At 38.3% G+C, this 19698-nt stretch overlaps 1 protein-coding gene across 3 annotated transcripts in view; it reads right to left on the bottom strand.

Annotated features, from left to right (window-relative positions):
- SORBS2 (sorbin and SH3 domain containing 2) overlaps positions 1–18464 on the bottom strand; it is a 144978-nt gene extending 126514 nt beyond the window's left edge. For 2 of the 3 annotated variants that reach the window (XM_059471437.1, XM_059471434.1), the window contains exon 1: positions 18280–18464. The gene's annotated coding sequence lies outside the window, so the exon portion shown is untranslated. Of the gene's footprint in view, positions 1–14935; positions 15076–15820; positions 15843–18279 lie in introns of those variants that run through there. The other variant, XM_059471433.1, reaches the window with a different exon arrangement.
- Positions 18465–19698: the final 1234 nt, after the last annotated feature.

Genomic DNA, 19698 nt, shown 5'->3' with positions numbered 1-19698 from the left:
GCTAAAAAAATCAGGAAATCCATAGCAAAAAAAACTTTGATCATTGTCCAATTTCTTATTTAAAGAAACAGAAGAAGCCAGGAACAACCACTGTTGATGAAAAAAAACAAACCAAGCTACTGTTAAAAGGAGATCAGGGACCTTGAAGATTATAACTTTTAGCTTGGACAATGAACAACCATGGATTTATTTCAATGTGAAGAACACCTGAGTTTGGTTATCTCTGAAGACATTTTGCCTTCTCTACACAGCATTTCATCTCTGATGGGAGTAATTCTATGTGCATTAAAGTCCATCATATCTGACTGGTAAACACATCCAAGGACAGGACAAATCAGTATACCAAGATTGAAGGCAGTAGTTTGTTTCTAGTCTGCATCTCAAGTTTCCAGTTTCAGCAACTGTACCATTCTGGAAGCCTAATGAGCTGAAGCTGCTGGAATTCCATTTTTTTTTGACCATATCACTGACATGATAAATATTTCCTGTCCTCCTCTGTCATGTTGCAAACCAATCAATTTACCCTCCCATAATGTAAAAATACTGGAAAACAGAAAGTGTAAATATAAAGTAATGACTAAGAAAAGACCCTGAACATCTTCACAGGTACATAAAAGCTAATTACTTTGAAGTTTAAGAAAACACAGATAAACTGAGTCAGTGAAAAATTATCACTGTTTAATTTTTTGCAGCCTCTTCTGGTAGAGGATAAAGGTTCCATCATATCCCTCTCTATAACTTCCCTCTGTACATCTCAGCAATTCTTGGTTTTTCTTTCTCAGAAAAAGTTCTCAAACATCACCACACTGTTAGGTACTGCCAATGAAAAATTTTTTTACTTTTGTTCAAGGAAAAGTTATGAGACTTACAGTTACTTTCACAGCTCAAAACCTAAAACAGGCTGGTGTGGTAAGATTTCAAAATGTTTCAATATCTGCTACATTTCCAGTCACATCTACTTAAGCACAATCATTTGATAACATTTTCGAACACCTTCATTTCTGATTTATTCATGAACAGTAGCTGTTTGGAAGTTATATGGACACATGAAACAGGATGCCAGACACAAGCTATTTATTAAACTGTTAAATGAGTAAAGCGATGCTCATTGTTGTAAACAGACATGAAAAGCACATTTTCTCCTGAAGACCTGCATAAAAATCATTAGCTATAGAACACTTAAAACAATAACAAAAAAAGCTGCTAAATGTAAAAATATAGCAAAAATTCCTTCTGTGTTAGCTCAAAAACATCCTTCCCATTTGATCTCAGCTATTCCTAGTGTTACAACAATTAAAAGAAGCTACAACAAAACCCACAAACTCTAAATATCAGCCTGTTAAATTAATCATTATTGCCACTTCATTCCTGATGTCTAGTTTTAAGACCATCATTTTACCACAAAACTAGTCCAGCAAAGATAAAAAGCTCAGTTTAGATTTGACATTCAGGAACAAAGATATTCAAGGACTCCAATAGCTTAAATTTCAGATAATGTGTGAGTTATAGCCAGCTTTAGAGCTGTAATGCCAAGTGGAACAAGCAGTATAGTTTGTAAATAAATACAAGACCTGTATCTAGCAGACCACTAGTGTCAGATTCTACATTACCTTGCCATCCATAATGCTTTCATCTGGGGGTTACAAATCAATAAATATCCACATGCTGAATACTAATACTGCACAAGTACAAAACTAGAAGTATGTGTTGAAGTCATTATTAGCAGTATCAGTTTACTACTGACACAATTTAATACACAACACTTGGCAGCTCAGCATTTCTTCTCAGAGGCATCTTCTCAGAAGACAGATTTACCATTAGCTGAGTCACCATCAGCACTTAACCTATCTTGGTACCTTGTTTCTTCACACACCCTCTGTACTTGTGTAAATAAATGAGTTTACCTATTAGTATTTATAGCATTTACTAAATATGACAAAAGCACTGTTTCAATATATACTAAGGCGCTTTAGCTACTGCATACAAATCAGATCATCTTTATCCACAGGAAACATGAGATGTCAGAAATATCACATATATCATCTAGGTCTCAAAGATAAATGTACATGTATGTTTATTAGTAAAACAGACAAATATGTCACTACTACCAAGACTGTCACCTTATGCTTTTAAGGAACTGACAAAAATCTCTTTCATTTTATGGCTATTAGCAATACTAAAATTAACAACATAATTTCTTTAGTGACCCACTCCAGTGTGATTTAATCAATTTTTAGCACTAAAGAACTCAAACATGACCAAGAAGTGTATAGTTCTGCTGCTGCTGTAGGTACTCGGTGCAAGTCTCCAGGACCTCTGTAGCCAGACACTACAGAAATTTCCATAAACCAGAGGAAACAATCTTGATAGGTAAGAGATCCCGAAGGTTGTTCAAAATGCTGAAAGATAAAATTTGTATACCTGCTTCACTGCACGGATTCACATAAAGGAAATCTTGATTTTTCTAAGCCTAGCCTTTCAAACACAGTAGAGTCACTGAAGTGACTGCTCAGCTTCATATGGAAGGGCTGAAGGAGAATAATCCTTTTGAGAAGTGTTCCTGTACATTTCAAGGTATGCAGGTGAACACTGCACAGCCAGGTGTAATGACTCCTTTTCCTTGTATTATTCTATACATGATTCTATTAATATACTTTAAGATTACTGGAATACCTTTGAGTAGTATGACAGTATGTCTAAATGAATTGCATGTTGCCTGCCTCAGGAAGAAGAGAGGAGCATGGATACAATTTCTTTAATTCGTTTTTTTTATTTCCAGATAAAATTTGAATTTCATCTGAACTATGATAGGTAACATAAAATTAATTTAATATTAGAGAATGGAAGCAAAATGGATGTAACTCTGTTTTCAGAAGTCTCCCTTGAGAGTGTTCATTCATAGAACTGATCATCTCAGTCTCTGAAATGGGTATTTTTTAGAGTGCAGGAAAAAAAAAATCTACAGAAGGAAAGCTACGGATCACATGCTTTGTCCTGGACTTCACCTAGTCTCAAAAGTGTTTTAGACATACAGGAACTTGAAGGATCTTAGAAATAAGACTTTTTTTTTCAATGTCTCGTGTGTTTTCAATAGCCTCCACTGCTGAAAAGCAATGGAGCTGTGAAGAAGGGTGGCCATGCTCCTGGACAGGATGGAATACCTTGCTACACATAGGTCATACACAACATTATTTGTGGTTAATCCTGCATAACGTAACATAAGTAAAAATGCACGAATATATGTTAACTGAACTTAGTGCCAGGGATGCCTATACTCAAACAAGCACCAAGCAGCTTTCTGAATTTGTCACAGAAGTGTTCTACACATAATTCATGCATTGGAAAGACAGGGATCAAGATAGCAAGTAGAAAGATTCACATTCTCACGTTATTAGCACGAACTGGTCTGCAAAATGGCATATGGTTCAGGAAGCATTGACTCTGCTGTTGTTCTGCAGAACAGCAGACCTGCATTCTCTTTAAGAGACCAAGTATCTTTAGCTGTATGGAAGTCTCATTTTTGACTTTAGATTTATGTTAGACTGAAACCTCTAGCCATTTTTTGTAAGTCATTTTACAGTTATAATAAGCAGCTATGTTATAATTTTAATATGTTTAATAATGCAGAATCCACTAAAAATTATTATTATACCTGTAAATCAGCACCAAATAACTACATTAAAACATAAGGATACTCTCAATTTTGAAGAGAAATCACAGGCATTTGACACCCTCCAACTACTGAAAGCACATTATCTAAATATTTAAATGCTCTTAGTCACCTGTTAGAACCAATTCCAATACTTTAGTCAGCTGGGTGCAAACCATGTAACTGCTCTCATAATGATGAGAAATGGGAAAAATTACTACAGCCACTACAGCTATCATTCTGAAACTGGACCAACAGGATAATATGCCTACCTACTTTGTTAGTAAAACGAACTTCCTCTGTTCAAAGAGCAAACAGTTAAAACTGAACAGGAAAATAAATATGAGAAGGCCTTTTCAGGAAATGGGGAACAGAAGCTTATTGTTAATCTCACTCTTAATATACATAGCTAGGCCATTGTTTCAAGAACTTGGTACAAAGTTATTTGTCCTTCAGGTCTGTTTTCTGCTAGACTGTGCTTAACTCTTGCGTAAGACTGTGGCTGCTTTTTGGAAGGCTGCTGGGGCATTACAGAATTGAGTTTTCCTAAAGGCCTAAACCTCAGAAATGTAAACAAGCTAGGACTCTCAATCTGTGATTTACCGATTTACCAATGCAAGTAACAGGGTCTTTTGAGCCCAAATAAAAAGGGGCAATTCTTAAAATACCCATTATATATATATATATATATATATATATATATATATATAGCATCTGTATATCTTTTAACAGTTAGCTAAAATTCTCCTCCTGAACCAAGCAAGCAAAGCCTTGCCTTAATGAAACGACTTTGGTGACAGCTGTCCTGTGCAACCTACAAATATCCAAAAGATGTTCTCAGGTTTTTTCCACTCTTTAGCAAAACCATGGAAGATGATGTTATGCCACCATGTTATTTTTAAAACCACTGTACTTATGGACATTAGAACATCTGCCACGGATATGGAAAACCTGGATTAAACTTCCAGAAGGATTTGTAGTCACATCTCCCACTTCCGTGACACAATCCCAAGCGTCATGCTATTGTCTGGTCTTGTGAGGACATTGGTGCTATTTCACAGAGTAATCACATACTTCATGTGGCTCACAGAGCAAGAACTGTGAGTCATAAGCTTAAGAAGGAAAAACTTACCTAGGAGAAAGGAAAGTTTGAGCAACTGTTATTCTGAAATATTTACAGGCGAGCAATATACTCTGAAACATTCACACCTTCCCAGAGTTATCTGTGGATAAAACTGTGCTCACTTCTCAAGGGAGAACTGCCACCACCAGGCTCTGGGGCCATGATCCTGTGTGCAGCTGGCACTCTCAAGCTGCTGGTCCATGTAAGGAAAAAAGAAATCCGCAGAAGTAACACAAATCCCATATCCTTCCTTCCGCTTCACAAAGACTTATGTTCCAGAGCACAAGGCCTAACACCATTCTGCTTTTTCTTAAACCACCAGATTATGGCCAGGCCAGCTTTACACCTCCACACTCTGTACTGAGCTTCTATTCCAATTACCATGGCTAAATCCACAAAGGAATTTAGGTTTCTCAATAATTAACACAATGGTTTTCTGCCAATTTGCTTAGCTGCCAGGCTAGTAATGAAAAAAAAGGGACCTATATGAAAAACAGTCCTTATTTTTACCAATTAAGTAATTTTAATGTTTTCTGCTACTCACAGCATAGAAGGTAGGAAACAGTTGAGCTGCTGCAGCAGAAGCTTTCAGGCACTGAACCCTAGCACGAGCATTTTCCACCTTAAATGAGTACAAAACCTCTCACTACAAGGCAAACAACAGTGTAGAGAACCATCTTTCCATCAGTGGTCCTTTAGTCAGTTTATTCATTTTACTACTATGATCCACTAACTGAAAACACACCCTAATGAGAGAGTTCTCCAGCATTTTAGAATACAAAGTAATACTACCAGAGTCTAGTATTTTTATGATATCTCTTTCTTTTTCCCCCCATTAGTCAGATTTCAAAGGCAATATTTGGTTTTCAGCAACCCAATGTTTGTATTTATGTTTCCTACCTCTAATGGCAATACAATATTGACATAATAGAAACAGCTGAAGTCAGACAAAGCTCATCAAGACACAATTGCTTTGGCAAACTCTTTGCTGCTCACAGTTTCATATGCTCATGACAACTATCAGTCCTTCAGGCTGCACAGAAGGCAGCTATTTCAAAAGCTCAGGTACACGACACCAGCAGACTGAACCTACTTGCAGCTACACTGCCTCCACCTGTGTCCACTTTCATGTTGCTTATCAGCAAGAAAGGTGCTGCCAAATTGCCTGAGCCTACCAAGCCTGCTCCTGCTCCTTACAAAATATCTCCTCTCTGCAGTATGATGTTGCACACAACAGGAAGCTCCTCAAACAGAAAACTGACCCCTTCCTGTTCAAATCTTTGTTCCTGAAGATCATAATGTACCCAAAGATTGACAAATCCTCATACAGTAGCTTGGAGGGAAAGGAACTCCAGGAAAGGTTTCCAGGAAGTTTTACAGCTCCCAAAGGTGAAGTTAAAGCATGAAACCAACACCTGCCAGTGGGAATGGCTCAGGAAATCAGTGCTGAGCTTGTGTTTGTTTTGTTTTCTTGTTAACAGAGGCACATGATAATGGAGTCATCTGTCATATATTGCTTCAGCTAAGTGAAAATGAGAGCTCTTTCACAGTTTTTGTTTGCTGTTTGTGTTCTTTACAGGACTATTAATTGCAGAACAGGCTATTAGTTTGAAACATTTGTTTGAACTATATTAATGCTTTTCCTAGCTCAGGAAAGTCAATTTGATGTTTGCTGTACTCAAGGCAATGCAGGATGTTACAGTTGTGCTGCCAGTTAATTGCTCTGTACTGAATTATCTGTAGGTCAGAACTAATTTTTCAGCTAACAGAATTTGACCCTCATTTAAGTGACAGAGACAAGAAGAGCATAGTCACCATGGGTGACATTACTTTATGGATTTTTAGAAACTTCTTCATTCTTCTCCACCAGTTAGCTTCCACTGCTGATCAGTGAACATCAGTAATAAAGAATTCAAAACTGCAGCCATATTTTCCACTGCAAACTTTCTCTCTGAATGGAAAAAATCTTCCACTAGGAAGACAGTCTACAGACACAACTCTAAACAAGACTTCTTTGCTATCTCTGTTTTCAGTAGCCAGTATGACTACACATTTTATGAGATGCCGTGTATACTCCTTAGGAAAATTAGGCCATTAATGAGACCCCAATTCATATGACAAAGGCCAGTGCCACCCAGGAAGGTGGAGAGAAAAGATCCTTAAAAATATTCTTAAACAGCAACGAACTCAAAGCTGGAACAACATGATGTACATATTTTGCACATTGGGTGGAGGAAGCAGCACCTGTCATAGCATAAATCTAAGGTGGCTGAAGTTGCACAAAAGGAGGTGGGGAGAGGGGTTCTGAAGATAGGTGAGAACTGGAAGTCAAAGGTAACATAATCTGAAGTATATGTCCTATTTTGTATTCATGAAGTTTTACACCTATTAGGTAGTTTCCTCTCTTTGAAAAATAAATACTTGGAAAGGTGGATTTCCCTTCCTAGAAATTGTTTACTTCCTAAGAACTTTTTAACATCCTCTGTTTTTCAAATTCCTCTGCCTATTAGTAATAACAGCCCAAAAGACCCTTCTTTCCTCTCAAGGCTGTTCATCAGCTTGATGAAATGACTGTTCAAACCAGAAAATTTTATTTTTAACCCTTAAACAATGATCACTACAAGCAACAATAAAGTTGTGCACATTTGCACTTAAAAAACGTGAAGGATGAAGTCAGTGACTTGTGGTATCCTCTGCTTCTAAAATGGCTTGAAAACTTAACCTAAATGGAAAAACAAAATTGAGAAGTTGAAAGATAATTTTTTCTCTACAAAATTTATACAGAATAGCTAATCACACAGTTTTCTATCTTACTTCCCAAAAGAGATGGTAGAGATAAAATAGTTGTCAAATTACAGCCTTGTATGTAAAGGCATCAAAAGTAGACAGCAGACATATCTCAGCAGAAGTTTAATTATTACAAATTTAGTGTCCAAAAACACATTAAAATGCTTGCATTCTGTTTGCCCTACCTTCTGCTTTGAACTCATTGACTTAAAATTAAAGCTCAGGCACATTTGATTCCTGCAGCAATTAAACAAATTGCTCATAAGGAGAAACAAATTTCTCATAAGGAGAAAAGCATTTGATGATATTTTTTGTCAGCCTTTACATTCTGATCAGCAAGGTGAAAAAAAATTACATGTGATTGACAGTTATCTGAAGACTAGAGTTTGAAACCAGAGGGCAAAAACAGAGGGGGGAAATCACTAATAGTTTTACATAGTGTCTGTACAGCTTTTGGTTATTTATAACAAAATCAGCTTATGATAGATGGGTGGCATGAACTAGAAACACGTGAGTTAAGATCAAAGTCTAAACTGTCCAGAAGTTGAGCAGTTCAAATCATTTTAACAGTGCTTTCAAAAAGAAAAATGGCATTGAAACATAAAAAAAAAAAATCAAGTCTCTATGCTAACTTTTATGTGATCCACACCGAAAGAAGTCAACGCACAAAATCTTTTTATGATGCAGCATTGAAACATTGCTGCCTTTGAAATGACAACACAAAGACATCTCTATTTCCTGATTCCTCCTCCTCATGAAGCTAGTGACCGCCTAGCCTGGTTTTGATAGTGACATTTCAAAATCACAGGTGTGTCTGATACAGACAGCACAGGAAGTTTAAGATGAAAAAATAGCACAATTGCACTGACCTTAGTTTGAAAATCCGGTTAGCATTTGCAGGATTCCAAGTTGAAATGCACCATTTGAACATAACTTCTGATGTTCATCAAGAGGCAGGACTATTTATCTAACAGAACATGCCCAAAATATAGTAAAATTTGTGTATATAAACATGTGAAGCTATTTCCAGTAATAAATACACTGTAAATAAGGTTAGTAAATTCATTCAAGATTGTGCCAAACTTTTCAGCCCAGATCTTACTAATGATAGTAAGACTTAAATACTAATGTAAGTAATGACAATCAGAAAATCATTATATCAAGGTACACAAATAAACACAAATTCAACACTTCTTTTCATCTTTTAGCTAAATCTTTCCAGCATTCTTCAAAAGAAATTTACAGGCACTTTGGGCTGAACCTAAAGCTACAATAGCAAAAACCTGGACGATAAGGCCTTTCCAATGGTATTTTAAAAGTACACATTTACTGTAACTACTTTTAATTAATTCAGGGAGGATTCCTACCATTGCATTCAAAGAGAGAAAACATCAATAAGAGCTTTCAAAAATACCAAAGTCTATAATAATATCATTTGTAAGTGTCATTTTGCTAAATTCCTCTCTGCCCTCTTCCAACAAAGCTTTAAATGAATTCTGAATTCCTTGTTTAAAAAATGTCTTGGTAAAGAAAACACCCATGTTTAAAATAAGTCACAGAAGAACAACTGCCTTGAAGTCATGCCCTTGCTTTTAAAAATATTATTCAGATCGGATTCTCACAAGGCCAAACTTGAATCATCATTTCAGCACTTAACAGCTTAAGATACTAATTTAGGATTATGAGAAACAGCAAGTCAGATTTCACAGTTTTGCAAACACAATGGTAAGAGTTCTACAATTGTTTATTGTACCCACCAAAAAGGGTAGACACCTCAGAGTATAGTTCCAAACCTATCCCTAAAAAAGTGCATTAAAAAATTATCTGCTTCTGGGCAAAGCAAAGCTAAAAATCCTTTTAGTTCTTTAAAAAAGTGCTTAGTAAAAACTATCCACATGTCCTCACCAGAGAAAATAAGTCCAGAATTCAAAAGAAGTGGTTTCTTTTATGAAGATTTAAATTATATATATTATTAGATTGTTTTGACAATTTTAGGTATTGACTGTGAAATTTTCACAGCATTATCTGCAATTAGTTCAGAAAACCCCCCACTTTCTAATGACCATAAAGAGAGGCTGTTCCTAAACATGCTGGACGATAAAGTCCATAGAAGTCTAAATACAATATATACAATACTGAAGATGACAGTAGAATTACACAGATTTGACAGGACTACACACAAGAAAGCTTGCAATATAATTATTCTTTCAAGTCATGTTTGAACTCAAGCCACCTCCAAGCTCCAGCTCAGCTCATCATTTTAAAACCAAGTAACACACTGAGAAATGGACATTTTCTATAAAGACATTTGCAGTCCTAATTCACTTGTGTACAAAGCAAAACACATGAATTAGCCCACCAACATTCTAACAGACTTTGTCCCAGTTAAAACAATTTGGTGCAAAACCAAGGGACAGAAATTAGAGCTCCTTAACACCTGATCTCACCCTCAAAACTGCATTATTCCATTGCTGGTGCAGGACAGCTAGAGAGAATCCCATTTCCATAATGGATAATCACATTGAAAATGTAGACTTCTAATGCTTCATCTAAATCACTTGTGAAGGGACAGGACTTTTTCATTTGGGTCCGCCAAGAATAAAATACAACATAAAGAAAAAACCCACAGAAGGAGGTCAATTTGTTTTCAAATCTGAAAATTTCAATTGGAGTTACTATGCGTGCAGATGAAGACAAAAAAATCAATTTAAAAAACAAAATCTGTAGTTTGCTCTGGCACACTGTGTATGGGCTGGAGATTTGACTAGAATGCAAATATGACTTTTTGGTTTTTGGGGTTTTTTTTTTGTTGGTTTTTTTTTTTTTTTTTTTTTTTTTTTTTTTTAATAAAAACACCAAAAAACCCCTGAATGCTCAGGTATGTGAACTCCTCAAGGAAGTGGCTCATGTTTCTCCACACTTGTTTCCCCTTCACTCTGAGTGTGTGTTGTAGCTTTTCCTGAGAGGGCTGATTTCTCCACAGCACTTTTGAAATCTGATTTCTGATTTTGTTTTGGTCCCCCCATGAGGAATGCTATTGTTTAGGCCTCTTGTCAACACACAATTTAACCACAGTATCTGAACCCACGGTTTTAAGTAACATGTGCTGATCTATGCAAGATGTACCCCATGAGACCCCTCTAATTTTTTTTTCTTTGATGCCACTGTAGCTGTCCCTGCCCCAGAATATAGGGCACATATAGATGGCTCGTTGTCTTGTCACTGCAGCAATTATATCTGTCTTTTCCCTTTCAAGCACTTTTGTAATTCTCCTCCTGTCTCCTCTTGCAACTCCCAGAAGTCTCTTCACAGTGTCTGCTCAAATTTCCCCACATACATTTCATCCACTCATAGTAGCAGGAATCTTTCATCATAAGAACACTTCCCAAGTTCATCTACAAATCTACTATTTTCTTCTTCCTCAGACACCCTTTACATTTTCATTTCTGCTGCAGGAAATCAAGAAAAGCACTGGTGTTGTAGTCAAGCAGAGGTCAAAGCCATGTGTTAATAAACCTGCTTTTCAGTTTACCTTTGCATCAAGCCTGCTCCATCTTTCATGTTCAACACATATTGCAAAGAGAACTTGACCCTGCTGCACTTTCTGTAGCTCTTACTGACATGTTTATTTTCATTTGTGTTCTTTATCTAAGCAGTGACTGATTTTAGAGAATTATGTTTAAGATAATTGCCCCACTAAATACAACAAAAAACAAATTCACACCTGAATTAATTTAGCACACCATCTCTGCAATTATTATTGCCTTGCTCATAAGAGAAGAATCTCCTCAAGCTGGAAGGGATCCTCCTACTCCTTTGTATGTATTAATTACAACAGGTGCTGGCTTTCAAACAAATTCTATAGAGTTTGCAGTCCTGACAGTTAAAAGTGTGTCCTGAATTTGGCCTTTGCTCAAGACCATATATCAGTCATCTGTGAATCAAATGCCAATGGCAAAAACATGTGAATGTGTAAATCTACAGCTATGCAAATAACGAATTCAAAACCTCTCTTGTACTTGTTTAGAAGCAGAATGATGATCTGCAAGGCTCAGATTACATGATCCGTATCTGTAAAGTGACCCTTATAGAAGAGGTCTCTTAAAAGACTTGAATTTGCCTGATTATCTGCATGTATGTCAAAACAAAGCCTTTGGTTCGGTCTTTATTCTACTGTCAAACCTGTCACCCTTTCGTTTGCTCTCATACAGTAGCACTTCATTTGATTAGCCTCTTTCATATTTTACTTATTCAAAGTAAACCATTTGATTGCATCAGTCACACTAAAATAATTATTTCCTTCAGATTCCTAACAAATACAGATTTCTCCGAAAGAAAAACTGCAATTACCATGAATTTGATTATCTGGAGAATGCCACTGCTTAGAGTTCCCTGTTCATTAGAAATTCACTAGAAACTAAATTAAATTAAATTTGTGCTGGCAACTGCTGTCTTCTGTCAGGATTTGCTTATTAAAATGTGTAACTGCATAACTGGCTAGAAGGAGCAGTGTGACGTACCTGATCAATATATGAATTAAATGAAACATAACCAGTGTTTTGCACTGGCACCCCTTTGGGTTGCTATTGCTTGCTTTTCTTTAAAATCTTTACTGTCAGTGGGAAGAAAGAAGATACAAGATTGATGCCTAAATCAGACAATAACTGTGTAAGATTTTAATAAGCACAAAATACACAAAAGTCAGTAGTGTGACGTGTACGTTCAAAAGGGAATTATTTCTTGGATACTTCACCTAGGCCAATCCCTACAATTTAGGATTATCTCAAAGGCTGAAACAGTCTGAAATTCAAAACTCACATGATGTTTACAATCACCAGTTGAAATACCCACAAACTTGGGTCATCTAATCCATTAATCCGCTCCTTATGAAGGTCCATGATGGTTGCTTTATTGGAGACAGCAAAACATCCTGGGCTGGAGATTTATTAAATAACCTTCATGACATACAATATTTTTGTAATTCTCACCAATCAATAATTGCCTCAATTATTTACTCTTCCTTATTTATCATACTCCAGCATACTAGAAAAGCTTTCATACCAACAGATAAGAGAATCTGAAGTTCTCAAATGAACACAAAAATCAGTGAGAAACAGGCATTTAGTACCTTAAAAATGTCATTTTGCACCTGCTTGATGCCAACATGTCAGATTACATTTATGTTTTTATAAATGTTTATACATATTTATGTTTAAAAATAAAGAAATTTTTTATTTTTAAATAATATATAATTTTTCATTATTAAGAAAAAAATAATATTAAAAGAAAAACAACAGTCAAAGCACCCAATTTATCTAACCCATGCTATGTTCTATTGCCTGAATCACTACTTTTCACTTGTGGTCACTTCAAGCATGAAAATACTGTTCATATGCACAGAGATCCTCTGTAGTAATATGTAATTTCTAGTTCATGCATTTTTCACGCATGAGAATTGATCCAGATAACTGAATCTTGGATAGTCTCCCCCACCCCATTATTTTTGCTAAAACTGAACTCTGACAAAGCATTAGTTTTCAGCAAGTTAATCCCAGTGAGAGATATGGGGCTTTATTAGACACTATAGCTCTCAAGGTACACTGTGGTGATGAAGCTCTGTGCTCAGGCTATGGTTATTAGGAGTCCCCAGACCCCACGCTGACAAGAACACACTGTGGCTCTCCTGCTCTTGACACAGCCCCTACCCCTTCTAATCACAGACCACACCATCCCACCTAAGCCTCTTAGGAAGGGTTACAGTCACCTTTCAGCCTTGCTGCCTCCTTGAACTGGGATTTCACCTATTGGTGCTGTTCAGAAAAGAAAAAAAATCAACCAAAAAAACCAACCAAATAAAAACCCAAACCAAAAAAAACCCACAAAAGCAACAATACATTAAGGAATCAGACATGTTACTCTTAAACTTTGTGTTTGAAAAGACACAAAGACCCTTCCACCTATTTTGACCTTCAGTCATAACTACTGATTTCTGATTAGCATAACTCATCATCATACAACTAAATGCAACCATTAGAAATCAATGCATTTTACTATTTTCATAAAAATCAATGAATCTGATTTTCAGCTGTGAGAACTGCAGTTACTGATTCCATTTCCATTTGGTTTCAGCATGCATTCCTGCATATTCTTCAGGGTCCTGAAGAAGCAAAAAAGTAAAGCTGCTATGCTTGTGGATAAATTTAGTTAATAAGCCACTGCTGCTAAACTAAGGATAGCTTTAGGTACCTGACAAACACTTCAGTTGTACACTGCTTTGATACTTGTACATAAAATGCAAGATGAGTACCCTTAAAAGAAGTAAAGCTTTCATCATTCTATCTCTCAGCATTATTTAACAGCTGTTATACAAAAAGGCTAATGAAAAAGCTTGGTGTATAGTTTGATCATAGTAACGATTGAGAGGAAGAATGTTTGTTTTCCTTTTAGTGTGTTTCTCCCACTATTCTCTGAGACTCAGGACCTTCAATATCACCTCTTTAAAAGTGCACTATGTTACTCAGGTTACTTAAGAACACAGAACCACATCTGTGCTATTCAACCCCCTGATGGTGGTTGGTGAGGTTTTTAAGGGTGGATGAGTCAGAACACTATCTGTATTCAGTACAGAAAGACCAAAAAAATCAATCTATTTAGGGAAAGAAGTTAGAAATAACAGAAGAAACAGGTCCGCCTTTGGAATTTCCTACTTCACAGCAGCATTAGCTATGATGTACCACTGTTATGGAACAATACATCTGAACAGAAAAATACATTACATGCTTCAAAAACACTGAAAGCAGGAGTAGATCTAAAATGTCGTCATCTAGCATGCCTGTACTCCAAGATACATGTTGCCCTTTTAAGTACTTACTTCTCTCCCTTTTCCCTCCCATACATGAACTTTTCCATTACATCAGTGCCTTTGAAAGTCTTACTAGTTTTTGTTTTAGCTTTTAAATGTTAAGAAGCTCCATAATATCAGAAAGGTCAGCTTTGGTCAAAACACTTTTATGAAAAGACACAAGACTATTTGAATAAAAATGAACACAGAGCATCTATGGCACAGTCTTCTCTCACAGAGGAAGCTACATGCTACATACAGCAGTAAAGAAAGGAAATTCAGACTAGCAAGAGTAACATGCTTAATCCAATAGGAAATACTGACATGAGAAATGACTGGTATCAGAGCAGTAGGACACAATAATAAAGAATACATTTGTACAATTCTAGTTTACAAACAGGTAGAAAGTGACAATTTTTATTTCTATTTTTGTTCAGACAGCCTCACTGGAGCAGAAGTACTGTTCCAAGGTCACACCTGATGGAGGCTGTGCACTCCAGACACAACCACATAACTGATGTATTACATTCAATACCTGATCCTTCAGGTGCAGAAGTGACATTCAGCCATTTCACAGTGTAACATCATACAACATATCCAGCTCCATAACTGTGTCTTCCCTGGGCACATCCCTTCTGTATTGCTGCTCACAGGCTGGTCATGTCTGTAAGTACACTGAGAAGAGTCCACAGACTGAGGACAGACAACACATTTCCACACGAGCTCTTATAAGGTTACTGCGCTCTTCACACCCCATGATTGGTGGATGCTTATCACTGTTTGTTCAAACCTGATTATTTTAAACAAAGAGCATATGAAATAAGCTGCCACACCACTTCAATCTACCTCCTTCGGTCATCCTGGTCTCTTATTTCTATTACTGCTTGCACCTGCTACTATGACACTGCATTTTAGGATTAATCTGATGGGTTTGCTTTGTTGGTATTCTGTTTAAGGGCTACACATGGACCCAGAGTCACCTTCTAAGGTCATCTGTCTAAAAAACGTTTGAAGCGACTGTAATGTTAAAGCACAACAGCTGATGTTATTTACATCTCTGCTGACCAAGAGAGAGCCTGACTTTGGATAACCTAGAGGCTTTCCAATAATGCATAATCACCTCTTGATAAAAAACATGGCTCCACTGAAACCTGAAAAACTTCTAGACTTCAACTAGAACTCTACGCTACCATTTCTAATACCAAACTTTCCAATTTGTCCTATGTCATATTATTATCAAGGTCTTGTAAACCTTCTGTTTATAAATACACTTCAAATCATCATGAAAGGAAAAAATGTCCCTCTCCATGCATGCCCATTTGATTTCTACATCAGTGACCCAATTCTAGGCCCTTAAAACTTACATGATGTGGAATTAGTTTGCACTGGATACACTCATTACTTGGTTGCTGTTTCTTACCTCTAACTCATTTAAATTCTTCCTCCACATCAGATTCTATTGCAGTACCTCCATGACCACTACTGACAGTCACCGATTTGATTTACAAATAGCTCTGATGGGATCAGATGTTGCCAAAGAGACAGTAAGGAAGCAGAGGGAAGCTGGGAATCGATATGAGAAAAATAACAAAAGGAGAAAAGCAGAATGGAAAGAGCACAGAATATTGGTTTAAATAATAATGACTAATAAGATGCATCTATCAGCACCTAATGGGTGCACACTGTTTACTGATTAGTCATTGCTAGTCTTCACTTGTTTTCCTCAAACCATAAATTCTTCATAGTGAGAAGAATCCACAGTGAGAATCAATTCACCTTGAACTACAAGATCCTTTACTTTGTATACTGCTACATCCATGTTTCTTATTGCTGTAACAAAATCTCCCTCTTTGTTAAAGACTTTCCAACATCTTAAATACTAGCTCTGCTTGTTTATAATTTTCCTCATAATTACAGACTCAATCATAAATATTAATGCAGTGCCACACTGTAAAGGCACTTCCACTTTCTAGATCACAGATGAAGGCACTTCTCCAAACCACTTAGCGTATGACCCCTGCACAGAGGCATAAAGAACTTGGTGTGTGTGCATTCACCAAAAAACAGAATCCTGAAATGGTTCAGAGGGAGCTTTTCTCATGGGGAGAACACATAGTAGCAATTCAATTATATACTGCTGTTTCCAAATGCAGTGCCTCACTTGGGGGATAGTTGCTGATCATGCTTGTTCAAATGCCTTTGCAGGATATATACAGAAACAACACTGGAATTTGGCTCCTAGTTACAGAGTGCTGGTTACTAATTTAACTATAAAGATACCAGACCTCGAATTCTTGATTTCATGCCCACTCAACTGTCCAAACAAATGGCTCATCTCAGTGGGACTTAAATCCACATAAATATTAAAGAAGGCTTAAAACCAAAATATCATCTCATTTTCTATAGATGCAAAGTGAATCACAACATTTAGATCAGTTTTCAGAATAATACAATGCATTTCATTGTAAGAGAATTCAGAAATTGTATTAATGCATAAGAATACAGTTGGTAGTTAGGAAAATACTACTTTAAATAGAAACGTTATCTGTCCTGAGGGATTGAGGTTTTATTGACCCAGGTTTAACTACAGCAAATGTGTTGTGATTAATAACTACTCAGAACAATTCATTTTGCAGTGAAAAATCTCCAGCATTAACAAACAGTCCCTATCAGAAGACCTCTCCCATTTCTACTAGTTCCTGGTATACGTCTCGGTGTTTTTATTGTCTGTATCTTCAGTAGATTATCTCAGAATCCCTGGGATTGTTCAATAAAGTTTAACCGTCTTGTGCTATTAATGTGCTGGTACTCCATGTGGAGTGCTCGTTTCCTTCCTTTTATTGAACGCCAAACGGAGGGACACAATGGGTGTGTTGTGCTCTGTCTAGCACGGAACGTGCGATATCTTTAAAAAGGAGGTGTGAGCTGGCTTTAATACCACTGCTCTTAACAGCACAAGTACCACAAACTAATCAACCACAGCACTGGGGCATGCAGTCCATTGAAAGCTGGTGAAAAAGCTGCTTTTTATTATGACCTACATACTGCACAGTAGCAGTTGGACAATTTAAATCTAACGCTGTGGCTGAGCACAATGCATGGAATCTACTAGTGATGAACTCCGTGATGTAAGGCAAACATGCTCACTTGTTCTATAATATTGTATTTCACCCACGCTATCCTGATAATAAAAAACACAATGACAATCCAAACAAAAATATAATCCTTGCCTTTCAGTAGAATTATCTACTAAAAATTTATCATCTATTGTAAGCATCCTTCTGAATCAGCAACCATACGGAACAACACTAACATCGAAACGTTTAAGGACAACGCAGTGAGATCAATGAATTCAGCAACCACCCTAAAGCAGCCACGGACCGAAGCCAAGGCACAGACACCGAGAGCAGCCTGTTTCCCGCACGAAGTTGTGCCCAGCTGTGCCCGAGACCCGCGCCCGCCCGTGCCGAGGTACCTCTCCCGCAGCAGCCGAGGCGCACAGCGCTCCCTTTTGTGGCCGGGTCCGGCGGCGGCGGCTCGCCCGGCGGGAGCAGCCCGGGATCCGCAGCGGCGCCGGGCCGGGCCGGGCCGGGCCGAGCCGCACACCTGCTCCTGGCAGCGCCGCGCCCGGCGCCAGCCGCGCTCCGAGCGGCGACTCCCCGGCCCTGGATCCCGGCTGGGCTGCGAGCGGCGGCTAGCGAGCTGCCGAGACAGCAGTGCGGAGGAGCCCTGCCTTCACAGGACAAGCCCCCGCTCCGCCGCCTGACAGCAGATATGCAGCATTATCGCCCCGCATTCCGCCTCCCCCGAGCAGCGGCGGGAGCGGCAGCCTGTCAAAATGGCAGCTGGCGAGCCCGCTCCGCCGCCCGCATTACTCACTAATATGCCCGCTTCTTCTGCGTCCCCCGACGGGATTGTTGTTTATTCCCCGGTATAGCACAGCAGAATATGTCACATTGTTTCCCATAAGCAAAATGGCTGGTCCCCTCGGCACCGCCGCAGAGCGCTCATTGGGCTCCCCCGGCTTGCCGGAGCCATGGCAACAGCCAACAGCGGCCCGGCCCGCCCCGGCGCCCGGCACCGCGCCCGCGGAGCGCCCGCACCGAGCGGGCACCGGGCACCCGGCAGCGCTCCGAGCCCCGCACCCCGGGCTGCGAAGCGCCGCGCCAACGCGGCCGGGCAAGCGCCTCTCTGCGCCAAACCGAAGCGCCAAAATTGACAGGGAACTGTGTAAGCACTCGGGGTAAATAATCGTCCTTACCTAGGAAATAGACAGTAGGGATAGCCATTATACAATAGTCAGCTGGTTTTTCAACAGTAAAGCCTAAGTCCCCATTCATTCACAATAACCTAATCCCTGACATCACAATTCTTAAAGGTTAAAGGTTGCTGCTTGTTACACAACTTTCAAAGCTTGCACATTGAAATTACCATGCAATTTTATTCTATTTAGAATAACACGTTGTGTGGGGTTTTTTTTACTTTCAGTTGGAAGTAGGAAGAAAATGAGATATTTGTGAAGAATTTAAAACTGCTCATAAAAAATTCTGCTCTTCAAGACCTGTCATGAGCATTTATCTCAACTGCCTAAGGAGTCAGGAATATAAGATAGAGAGCACAAGCAACATCCATCAGCCTAAAGTTCACAAAAAGTCATTTAGAAGCATTAAATGTATCTAAGCAAGGATACTGCATTTCATACCCAAGAGTAATGAGTATTGGTCAGAACTTCCCAGTTGTTAGCAGAGATTGACTTAATACATATGTGAAATAATTGCATTTCCTTGTCCAGCTTTACTTTTCTAGGGCTACAGCAGATTTTTTGCCTCTGAGTACAACTTGTAGATAAAGCTCTGCTGCTCCAGCCCTCCAACTGAATTTGCTGGTCTCAGGATCCATGGACAGTGGTGTCACTGTGGAGTCCTGGGCAGAGAACTAAGGTCCACTTGAGTGGATTTTACACATTTTTTCCTTCAGCATCTTCACCCTCTTTTCCTTGTGTAAATTTCTCTGAAAGTGAGTACTGAGCTCTGTGAAAGTGACCTGGAAAGGGCTCACAAGGAAACAAGTAAGTAAATTCTGTTTAGAATTCTGAGGTGTTGGAGCTGAAACATTCCAGTATATTTATACAGGTGCTTCTACACAAATGCTAATTTAGTCTTGTTTCTTTGTCTCTTAGCCTTCTTAAAAAAGATGGGTGGATCTTTCTCTCAAACTGCAGCTGAGGCTAAGAGTCTGTTCTAGAATGTGGTGAAAGTATTCCCTGCTCCTGTGACTCAAACACATACTTTTGGTGCC

The sequence above is a fragment of the Ammospiza nelsoni genome, chromosome 4 (genome assembly GCF_027579445.1).
Source record: "Ammospiza nelsoni isolate bAmmNel1 chromosome 4, bAmmNel1.pri, whole genome shotgun sequence".
In the NCBI taxonomy this organism is placed as follows: Eukaryota; Metazoa; Chordata; class Aves; order Passeriformes; family Passerellidae; genus Ammospiza; species Ammospiza nelsoni.
The sequence above is the reverse complement of the archived record's forward strand: the minus strand, read 5'-3'. Positions and strand labels throughout refer to the sequence as shown.